Genomic DNA, 12,440 nt, shown 5'->3' on the forward strand with positions numbered 1-12,440 from the left:
AGAAATCCAAAAAGTCCATGAGGAGAAGGAGACTTTAAAAAGCAGAATTAGGCAAATAGAAAAGAAGGTTCAAAAGCTCATTGAACAAAATAGTTCTTTAAAAGAGAGAATCAAGTTCAGGGAAGCTAATGACTATGAGATAAACCAAGAAGTTAGAATGCAAAACCAAAAGTTTGAAAAAACGGAAGATCATATGAAATATCCCACTGGAAAAACAATTCACCTGGAAAACAGATCCAGGAGAGACAATTTAAAAATTATGGGATTACTTGAAAGCAATGATCAAAAAAGCAGCCTAGACTTTATCTTCAATGAAATTATCAAGGAAAACTGTCCTGATATTCTAGAACCAGAAGGCAAAATAAATATTGAAAGAATTCACCAATCACCTCCTGAAAGAGATCCAAAAAGAGAAACTCCTAAGAATACTGTGGCCAAATTCTAGAGTTCCCAGGTCAAGGAGAAAATATTGCAAGCAGCTAGAAAGAAACAATTCAAGTATTGTGGAAATACAATCAGGGTAACACAGGATCTGGCAGCTTCTACATTAAGGGGTTGAAGCGCTTGAAATGGGATGTTCCAGAAGTCAAAGGAACTGGGATTAAAATCAAGAAACACCTACCCAGCAAAACTGAGTATAATACTTCAAGGGAATAAATGGTCATTCAATGATATAGAGGATTTTCAAGAATTCAAGATGAAAAGACCAGAACCAAATAGAAAATTGGACTTTCAAAAATAAGAATAAAGAGAAGCATGAAAAGGTAAATAGGAAAGAGAAATCATAAAGGACTTTCTAAAACTGAACTGTTTACATTCTTAATGGAAAGATAATATTTGTGACTCTTTTTATTTAAATTTATTTATTTAAGTTTTCAGCATTCATTTCCACAATATTTTGAGTTCCAAATTTTCTCCCCATTTCTCCCCTTTCCCCACCTCAGAATGACAAGCATTGTAATTACTTTTATCACCAATCTGCCCTCCCTTCTAACATCCCTCCCTTCCCTTATCCCCACTTTCTTTTGTCCTGTAGGGCAAGATAACTTTCTATACCCTATTACCTGTATTTCTTATTTCCTAGTTGCAAGAACAATATTCAGCAGTTGTTACTAAAACTTTGAATTCCAAATTCTCTTCATCCCTGCCTCCCCACCCATTCCCTTTGGAAAGGCAAGCAATTCAATATAGGTCATATCTTTGAAGCTTTGCAGATGACTTCCATAATATTCGTGTTGTGTGAGACTAACTATATTTCCCTCCATCCTATTCTGCTCCCAAATTTCTTCTATTCTCTCTTTTGATACTAACCCTTCCCAGGAGTGTTGACTTCTAATTGCCCAGTCCTCCCACTACCCTCCCTTCCATAGCCCCCAACCTGTTTATCCCATTATCCCCCACTTTCCTATATTGTAAGATAGGTTTTCATACCAAAATTAGTGTGCATTTCATTCCTTCCTTTAGTCTAATGTGATGAAAGTGAGCTTCATGTTTTTTCTCTCACCTCCCCTCTTTTTCCCTCCACTGAAGTCTTTACTTGCCTCTTTTATGAGAGATGATTTGCCCCATTCCATTTCTCCCTTTCTCCTCCCAATATATTTCTCTCTCACTGCTTAATTTCATTTTTTAAGATATGATCCTATCCTATTCAATTCACTCTGTGCATGAATTGAATTCAATTCTGTCTGTGTGTGTGTGTGTGTGTGTGTGTGTGTGTGTGTGTGTGTAATCCCACCAACTACCCAGACACTGAAAAAGGTTTCAAGAGTTACAAATATTGTCTTTCCATGTAGGAATGCAAATAGCTTAACTTTAGTAAGGCCCTTATGATTTCTCTTTGCTGTTTATCTTTTCATGCTTCTCTTGATTCTTATTTTTGAAAGTCAAATTTTCTTTTCAGCTCTGGTCTTTTCATCAAGAATGCTTGAAAATCCTTTATTTCATTGAATGACCATTTTTCTCCTGAAGTATTATACTCAGTTTTGCTGGGTAGGTGATTCTTGGGTTTAGTCCTAGTTCCTTTGACTTCTGGAATATCATATTCCATGCCCTTTGATCCCTTAATGTAGAAGCTGCTAGATCTTGTGTTATCCTGACTGTATTTCCACAATACTTGAATTGTTTCTTTCTAGCTGCTTGCAATATTTTCTCCTTGACCTGGGAACTCTGGAATTTGGCCACAATGTTCCTAGGAGTTTCTCTTGTTGGATCTCTTTCAGGAGGTGATCTGTGGATTCTTTCAATATTTATTTTAACCCCTGGTTCTAGATTATCAGGGCAGTTTTCCTTGACAATTTCATGAAAGACGATGTCTAGGTTTTTTCTTTGATCATTGCTTTCAGGTAGACCCATAATTTTTAAATTGTCTCTCCTGGATCTATTTTCCAGGTCAGTTGTTTTTCCAATGAGATATTTCACATTATTTTCCATTTTTTCATTCATTTGGTTTTGTTTTGTGATTTCTTGGTTTCTCATAAAGTCATTAGCCTCCATCTGTTCCATTCTAATTTTGAAAGAACTATTTTCTTCAGTGAGCTTTTGAACCTCCTTTTCCATTTGGCTAATTCTGCTTTTGAAAGCATTCTTCTCCTCATTGGCTTTTGGACCCTCTTTTGCCAATTGAGCGAGCCTATTTTTAAAGGTGTTGTTTTCTTCAGCATTTTTTGGGTCTCCTTTCACAGGGTGTCTTTATGCTTTCCTTGCATCTCTCTCATTTCTCTTCCCAGTTTTTCTTCCACCTCTCTTACTTGATGTTCAAAATCCTTTTTGAGCTCTTCCATGGCCTGAGACCATTGAATATTTATTTTGGATGTTTGGGATACAGAAGCCTTGACTTTTATGTCTTTCCCTGATGGTAGGCATTGTTCTTCCTCATCAGAAAGGATGGGAGAAGATATCTGCTCACCAAGAAAGTAACTTTCTATAATCTTATTTTTTTTCCCTTTTTGGGGCATTTTCCCGACCAGTTACTTGACTTTTGGGTCCTTTGTCAAGAGTAAGGTACACTCTGGGAATCTGTAAGATCTCAGTTCCTCCGAGGTGGGACAATCAAGTGTATACACTGGTCTGGGAGCAGTGAGAGATTTTTGTGCCCAGAAGCTTAGCAGTTTTCTCTCCACAGCCACCTGGCCTCCAGTTCTGCCAGCTCCCTCAGGGCCTCTACACAGAGATGAGGTAATATTCAGTTCCTCAGTGCCCCCAGGGGTTTATATGATCCAACAATGGATGTGGGTGGCTGTAGCGCCTGCGGTAGGAACTGCTGCTACCTCCCCAATGTGGCCTCTGTGGCTGGCTACTGCCTGAGACTGGAGCTATGGGAAGGCCCTTCTCCCTTCCCAGCAAGTGGAAAAAACCCTGACACTGACCTTTGGTGCCTGTGGGTTGAGGGATCTGGGAACCACTGCTACTGGGACTGGAGATTCTGCGACTAGCGATTCTGCCCCCAAGGGATGTTCAGAGCTGCTCCACCCAGCCAAGTCTGGGTTGGCCTCCACTCTGCATCCAGTGAAACAGACATTTTCCATGGGCCTTTCAGGTCACCCTGGGTTGGAAATCTCCTCCATTTTGTTGTTCTCCACTTCTGCTGCTCCAAAATTTGTTGAGAGTCCCTCTCTACAGGTATTTTATGGGCTGTGTGGAGACAGCCTGCATTGTGTGTCTTTCTACTCCACCATCTTGGCTCTGCCAATGTTGTAACTCTTAAGACTTTTCTCAGTACTTGGGCAGGTGGAGGAATTTCACACACACACACACACACACACACACATACACAGAGAGAGAGAGAGAGAGAGAGAGAGTACAGGTTAAATCAGAAGAGATGATATCCATTAAAAAATGAAATAAAAATTAAGGGAGAGGGAGGAAAATACTGGGAGGAGAAAGGGAAAAATGGAATGGGGCAGGCTGAATAACTCATAAAAGAGATAAGAAAAATCTTGTTCAATGGAGGAGAAAAGGGAGAAGGGGAGATAGGAAAAGTGAAGTTCACTCTCTTCACTTATGGCTTAAGGAGGGAATAACATGCTCGCTAAATTTGGTATGAAAACCTATCTTACACTACAGGAAAACAGGGGAGAAAGGGACAAGTAGGATGAGGGAGTGATAGAAAGGAGGGCAAATGGAAGAAGGGACTGACTAGAAGTAAACACTTTTGGAAGGGACAAGATCAAATGAGAGAATAAAAATAAAAGGGGGGGACAGGGTAGGATAGAAGGCAATATTGCTAGTATTACACAACATGATTATTATGGAAGCTTTTTGCAAAACAACACATATATAGCCTGTATGGAACTGCTTGCCTTCCTAATGTGGAGAGGGAGGGAGGGAGATAGAGAGGGAGGTGGAGAGAAGTTGGAATTCAAAGTATTAGAAACGAATGTTGAGAATTATTATTGCATATAACTGGAAAATAAGAAACACAGGTAATAGGGTATAGAAATTTATCTTGCCCTACAGAAAAAGAGAGAAGATGGGGATAAGGGAAGCGTGGGGTTTGATAGAAGGGAGGATATGTTGAGAGAAGGGGTAACCAGAATGCAAGGTGTTATGGGATGGGGGGAGGGGAGAAATAGGGAGAAAAATTGGAACTCAAAATTTTGTGGAAATGAATGTCGAAATCTAGAAATAAGTAAATAAATAAAATAAAAGAAGTTTGGTGGAAATTAAATATAAACCATCACTTCATACCATATACCAAGATAAATTCCAAAACATGGCATACATATAAAAGGGGACATGATAAGCAAACTAAAGGAATATGGAAGAAAATAATTTTCACAGCTATGGATAAAGAAACAATTCATTATCAAGCAAAAATATAGAGGATCATAGAAGGTAAAATGGACAATTTTTACTGTTTGGCTAGTAAAACATTAAAACAAACAATTTATCCATGTGCTAACTGTGTGCCAAGCTCCGCACCATATCATTCTCCCTCCTACCACAGTTTATTCTCATAAAGATTTTATAGATATTGGAAAGGAGACATGTGAGATCAGGTGATTATTCATATTTTCTGAGTTGCCTTTTGGGGATAATAAGATTTATGAATTCCTCTTTGAAAAAGAAATCCCAGGGAACCAAGAGTTCCTTATCATTAATTCATTTAATTAAAAATTAATAAATTAAATAATAAATATAATTAATTAAATGTTAGAATGTATCCCACACTTTCCAATAAAAGAAAGTTTAAATGAAAGGACTTTCAGTGTTGCTCCATGACCCATGACATTACATGGAGAAGAAGCTCTGTGATCTTGTGCTGTATCTCCTGGTACCAGACTTTAAGATATATGAGAAATATATGAAGGCAATTTTATACATATTAAGACACCTACATAGTCTGTCAGAAATTTAAAACAGGAAGCTGTCACTTCACATGATATAATGGTTTTAATCAAAGAAATAGGAAAATAGGACTTTATGTTAAAGATGCCTCTAGGCAACTTTGTGGACTTGAACATAGCTCAGTATTCATGTTGAATATTCATGTGAAGATATGTGTGTAGAAGATACAGGCATGATTCATACTGTTATGTGAATATAGCATAGAGTATCTAATAAATCAGTCTACTCCAAGCTTATGTTAAATGCTTAGTCTTGTGTTAAGCATCACAACATAGGGGCTAGAGAGTTCGTCTCAAAGCCAGAAAGACTTGAATTCGGATCAACCTTTAACACATCCTGGTTATTTTGATTTTGAGCAAGTCACTTAATTTCTCATTCTTCTGCTCCACTCTCTAAGTTAGAAGTTGTGGAGGAGATACTAATCTGCATTAGTAGAAGGAGCTTCTTTATCTAGGAGTTCTCTATACAAGTGAAAACACAGGTCCAATCCCTTTTGCTTACCTTACATGGAAAACACTCTGTTTGACATTAAAGATGTAGACAGAAATCAAACAGTCCTGCCATCTGGATGGATAGATGTGTGTGTGTGTGTGTGTGTGTGTGTATGTGTGTGTGTGTGTGTATAATGTGTATATGCATATGTATATGCATATACAATAACATAATTTTAATAAACATAAAATTATATAAGGTAATGTTGCGGGGTAAGAACCAGTACCTGGGGAAGATCAAGAGAGTAGATATAATTTTCATAATATGCACACAATAAAAAAAAAAATCTTAGAAAAGCTTCATATAAAGCTCAGTGAAACTATTAAGAATTGCCCAAAAACCTCATTTTGACAAAGTTTGAAGTCTAGTAAAACATATTTATTTGGTGGATTTTTTTTCATTTCTCAGTTTGAGAAGGTAACACATAAATTGCTATTTTTTTTTTTTGTTTTAATCTGGACCCATGGTATAATGGTTCTGGAAACTCTCACCATCCATACAGATCTGAAATTCCATTGTAACTAACTCCTAGAGTTGCCCAGGACTATAGCAAAGTAAAATGATTTGTCTACATTTCCAAATCTTTTATATATTACTTTCAGGGCTTCACCCAAATCTTGAGGGTTCCAGGGTCTGTCTTCTATGAACTCTGCCCCTTCTGTAGTTAATTTCAACTAAAAAGTGAGGATTCATTTGTGATACAAAGATAACCCTAACTTATTGGAGATGAGCATATCATCCTTAAAAATATATAATTACATTTTTATTCTGTACTTAATAAAATTAAACAGAGTAAAGTAGAAATAAAAGCAATAAAAGAAATATGATTGCATGCAAATATACAAATTTCTAAGACAACATTTTAAGATATGTAATAATTTCATCCTATTAATTTCAAAGCTGTCTTTTTTTGGTTTTCATTCTGAACTTCCTTCTGTTCTCTGCATTTTCTTTTAAATCTTTAAATAACCCTTTCTGCTTTGTTTTCTTGGCAGCATTATTGCTAACTCTACCTTTTCGTTAAGTCCCCAAAAATTGGGCGGGGGGGGGGAGGGAAAAATAATACTATTTTAAGAAATAGATATGTTCACTCCAAACCAAGCCACATATTGATCCCATCCAAAAATATTTCTTCTTTTGCATTTGAGACCTTGACATTTCTGTCAGGAGTTGCTCAATGCACCAACTGAAGTTCTTAAGTATTTCAGGATTATTTTACTTTTACAATGTTATTTTATTCATTGTTCTAGTTTTATTTAATTTTCATCAGTTCAACAAAGGTCTTTACTGCTTTCTCTGTATATGATCCTTTAGTCATTTCTTATGGCACAATAACATTTTATTATTTTACATGTCAAAATGTATTCTCAGTTTCTTTCTTGATGAGTACCCCTTTTCCCCTCCACTTTGTTAAAAGAAAAGAACTTATGTAAATTATTTTCCACACAAATGATTCCTTGTCTTTAATTTTCAGATATGGTTCCACATTATTTTACAGAGTGACTAGAGCAATTCATAGCTCCACAAAAGTACATTTTTGTGTCTGTGTCCCTATAACCACTTTATTCTTTCTATTTTTAAAATTTTTATAATTTAATGAATCTGAGATAGAATTTTAGAGTTGGTTTAATTTGTACTTCTTGAGTTATATGATCTGAAACATGTTTTCATGTAACTATTGAGAACTGCTTCTTTGTATCCTTTGGCTATTTTTTGAGAAATGTCTGTAGTTCTCATCAGTATTGTAATATGTTCCTTATCTATCTAGGATATTAAATTTTTATCATTTAACTGCTTCCTTTCCAATTTTAGCTATGTTTCTTTCATTTATGCATTTAAAAAAAAAATTTGTGCAATCAAAATTGTCCATTTTATCTTCTGGAAGCCACACTTCTTGCTTAGTCATGAATTCTCCCTCCTTGCTTCTCCTTTACTTTCTTTACTTTGTTTACTTATGTGACCTTTCATTCATATACAAATATATATATGTATAAATATGTATCATGTTTTCATTTGATCTTGGTATATGGTATGCGAAACATTAGTCTAGACAGATACATAGATAGATGAATGTCTTCCACACTGTTTTAAAGTTTTCCATTCAGTTTTGGTCAAATGGAGTCCTTACTCAAGTAGTTGAAATCTTCAGTTTTCTCAAAAATAATATTATTATGTTGTTTTGTTTTATATGTTGTGCACTTCATGTATTCATTTGTTAATTTTTAAAAATCAGTACCAAGTAGTTTTGATGATTGCTCCTTTCTATTTTATATTGGAATCTGCTACTTCTAGTGCCCCATTCCTTTTCACTTTTTATTTCACTTTTTTTCACTTGAGATTCTTGACATCTTTTCTTCTAGATGAATTTTATTATTTTTTCTTTCTTTGTAAGGTATTTTGTAGTTTTGTTCACATGGCACCAAATAAGTATATTAATCTAGATGGTATTTTATTTTAATTATATTGATGTAGACCGATCATGAACAAGTACTATCTCACTGATAATTAAAGTCTTCATTACTAAAAATAGTTTTTTATAGTCTAATCAAATCATTTCTATGTGTTCCTTGGTAGATATAATACTAAATATTTTATTCATTCTGTAGTTACTTTCAATTGGATTCTCATTCTATCTCTGCCTACTGAGTTTTGTTAGCAATGTTGAGAAAAGTTGGTGGTTTATTTGGGTTTATTGTATCTATTACTTTGCTGAAGTCATTATTTCACTTTTTTAAGTCAATTCTTTAATATTATCTCAGTATTCCATTATGTCATCTTTAAAAACTGACAATTGTTTCTTCTTTGTTTTTATTTATTCCACCGATGTACTCATTTATTTGTTCTTGTTGTTATGGATAGTATTCCCAGCACTATATTAAATAGGAGTAGTGATAAGAGAAATCCTTACTTTACCCCTAACCTTATTAAAAAAAGAATTCCTAGTATATTTCTGTTGTGTATAATGCTAGCTATTGGTTTTAGATAATTCTATTTATCATATTAAGGAAATGTCCATTTATCTTTATGCTTCTAAATGTTTTTAACAGAAATTATTGATTTATTTATTCAAAGCTTTTTCTGAATCTGATGTCATTATTAATATGAACTATTATCTTTATAGTTTCCCTAATATTGCCTTTCTGGTATAAATCCAATCTAATCCTAGTCCACAATCTTTTTGATATATCATTGCATCCCATTAATGACTTTGTATAATACTGTGTCAATATTCAACAGACATATTGGTGTATGGATCTTTCTCTTTTTGTCTCTCCATGGTTTATTTATGAAGGCAATTTTTTGTATCATAGAAATATCATGCTTCACATAATAATACATATGTACAAGACTATGAAATCAGATCTGAAATTTTCAGAGAAAAGAGTAAAGTACTGTAGACAGGATCTAAATAAGAAGAAAAATGGAATTCTGCTGTTCAGTAAAGAGTCATATAGAGAAAATAAAGCATAGTGTCTTTAGTTACCTCCATATTTTAGTTGGAAGGTTCAGGAAGGTAAGATTTTGAAACTAGGTGACATCATAGATTCTACAGAAAATCATAGAATGAATTATTAAATTGAAAGTTAATGAATGATTGCAAAAGGAAGGTTGGGTAATAGATTACTATGAAGTAGCATGTTTTTTTGTTTTAAAATTTATTTATTTTGAGTTTTCAACATTTATTTCCACAAAATTTTAAATTTCAAATTTTCTCCCCACCTCCCCCACTACTGCTAGCACAGGACAGCATGTATTCTAATTACCCTGTCCTCCAGTCAGCCTTCACTTCTCTCACTCCCCCTGCCCCCACATTCTCTTCTATTTTCCTATAGGGCAAGAAAGATTTCTGTACTCCATTGCCTATATATCTGATTTCCTAGTTGCATGTAAAAGCAATTTTTAACATTCATTTTTAAAGCTTTAAGTTCCACATTCTCTTCCCCTCCTCCCCATCCATCCTCATTGAGAAGGCAAACAATTCAATATAGGTTATACATGTCATGCAAAACACTTGCACAAGTCATGTTGTGAAAGACTATATTTTCCTCTATCCTGTCCTGCCCTCCATTTATTCTGTTCTCTCCTTTGACCTGTCCCTCTATCAAAATGTTTGTTTCTGCTTAGCCATTCCCCCAATCTGCCATCTTTTCTATTATCCCCTCTCTCTTATCCCCATCTCCCCCTGCTTTCCTGTGGGGTGAGATAAACTTCTGTACCCAATTGATCATGTATGTTATTCTCTCCTAAAGCCAGATCCCATGAAAGGAAGCCTCACTTATTCCCTTTCATCTTCCTCTCCTTTGTAGCTCTTTCTTGCCTCTTTTATCTGAGATGATTTACTACATTCTACCTCTCTCTTCCTCTTTCTCCTAATACACTCCTCTCAATATGTAATTTTCTTTTTTTAGATATCATGCCTTCATATTCACTCACCCTGTGTGCACTCTCTCCCCTACATATAGATATAGACACACACACACACACATATATATATATTTCTTCCAACTAAAATGTCACATGAGTTATAAATATCATCTTTCATGTAGGAATATATACATGAGCTAGCATGTTTTGAAAGACATTATGTCCTAAAGAGGTTATGCAGTATAGCAGGTAGAATGTTGAACTTAGACTCAATAAACCTAGGCTCAAATACCATTTCTAACACTAACTTTCTCTGTGACTATAGATCAATAACTTAACTTCTGTATATTTTAATCAATTCCCAAACACGCGTAAGTTCTGACTAGATTTGCGTCCTTTATTATAAGTGCTCACAACTTAAGAAGTCTCTACCGTAATGAACCATGGTTCCTTCATCTGTTTGTGTATGAACAAGGCACTCTCCTAGGTACTGGATATTACTGAACTGTCAGTCATGGAGAAGCATGATTTTGATTTATCAAAACTCCAAATAAGTTACAGGTAAATAGATATAGTGTAATAAATAAAAGTAATCTACTACAAACTTCAAATGTTGAATGATGCATGAAAAGTGTCATAAAATATATTGTTGAGATCATGTATGATCAGAAAAGGAGTTGGATCTGTCACTGAAAGAGGAAAGATAACATATATGTAGAATGGTATATTGCTACCACCAAATTACTAATATAATAGAGTAAGACCTCCTCTCCTTTGAGTGCATTCTTTTTAGAGGCTTAAGAAAAGGCAGTGATAAGTACATACAGTGAGTGGGTGTGGAGGAAGAGTTGTAATCCAGATAAATGAAGAGATTTCCCACTCCCCAAAATTAGAGATTTCAGATCCATCGAAGTACCTAACATAGCTCAAGGGAAAGCTGTCAGTATGATGGACTGTAATTTCAGTAATAATTTTAATTTAATTTTAATAATAATAATAATTTTCACTTGAATTTATAAAATACCATTTAAAATTTTTCAAAATACTTCCTAGCAACCCTATGAGATGAGTAGTACAACTAGAGACTTGGAGAGGGCAAATGACTTACAGATAATCACATAGCCAGTAATAAGGTGAGGTGGTATTTGAAACTAGATCGTTATTCCTTTAAGTCCACCATTTAATCCATTGCAACATGATTTCTCTCATCATGATTTTATACACAAGGAAATTGAAGCTCAAATATTTTAATAGTTCCATAACTCATCACGACATAGCTCTAGGGTTGCAGCAGAGATCATTGACCCAATTCTCATTTTACATATGAAGAATCTCAGGTCTGGGGAGCTTCTCTCACTTAGTCAAGGGCACACAGGAAACAGAAGAAAGATTTGGACCCAAGTCCTTTCACTCCAAAGACAATGCTCATTCCACTGTACATAATGAATATTCCCATAAAAGCAACTACTTCCACTCCACTATAATATCCTACCTCCCTGTTGCAACTATGACTCAAACCCAGGACTTTCCTCGATCCAAATCAAATGATCTCTCCAAGGTTTTTATTTTTTAAAATATCATTACTGAAAGATGTAAGAGTATATACACTGTACTATGATAAAATCAGTTTTTTCACAGCTCTTTGAATAATCTTATTAACCATATGCAAAGAATGTGGATCACCTGGTTGAAGAGCTGATGGGAAAGAAACTTGTGTTCACAACCAAAATTGTCATAAAGGTAGAAGAAATGATAAGCAAATGGAATATAGGGGCCTCATCCATTCCTTTATCACATATGTCATAGCTTAGTGACATTTGAATGCGAGTTTAAGGTCCAAGGCTTTATGTACCTGGCATGATGGAGGGAGGAGGCCATCTCACAAGGGAATCCTCTTGCTCCTTAGATCCCTATTGCTACTTCCTTGACCCTACCTGTCAAGTAATAACCCTACTCACTCAGATCAGCTTTCAGATTCCTACTCTGCATCAGTAATCTACTGGGTGTCTGCTGTCAGTTCTTTTAGTCCCCTCCCTCCATGCACCATTCCCCCTCAATGGAACCCTTCCCCACATACACTCTTCAAGCTTAGAATATTGAACAATGGCCTTAGAATCAGGAAAATTTGTGTCCAAATCCTGCCTCTGAAACCTACCAGTACTACATCCTGTCTCATATCTATAAAATGAGGAGGTCGGACAAAATCATGGCTAAAATTCTAAATCTGTGATTCTATG

The sequence above is a fragment of the Notamacropus eugenii genome, chromosome 6 (assembly GCF_028372415.1).
Source record: "Notamacropus eugenii isolate mMacEug1 chromosome 6, mMacEug1.pri_v2, whole genome shotgun sequence".
Lineage (NCBI taxonomy): Eukaryota > Metazoa > Chordata > Mammalia > Diprotodontia > Macropodidae > Notamacropus > Notamacropus eugenii.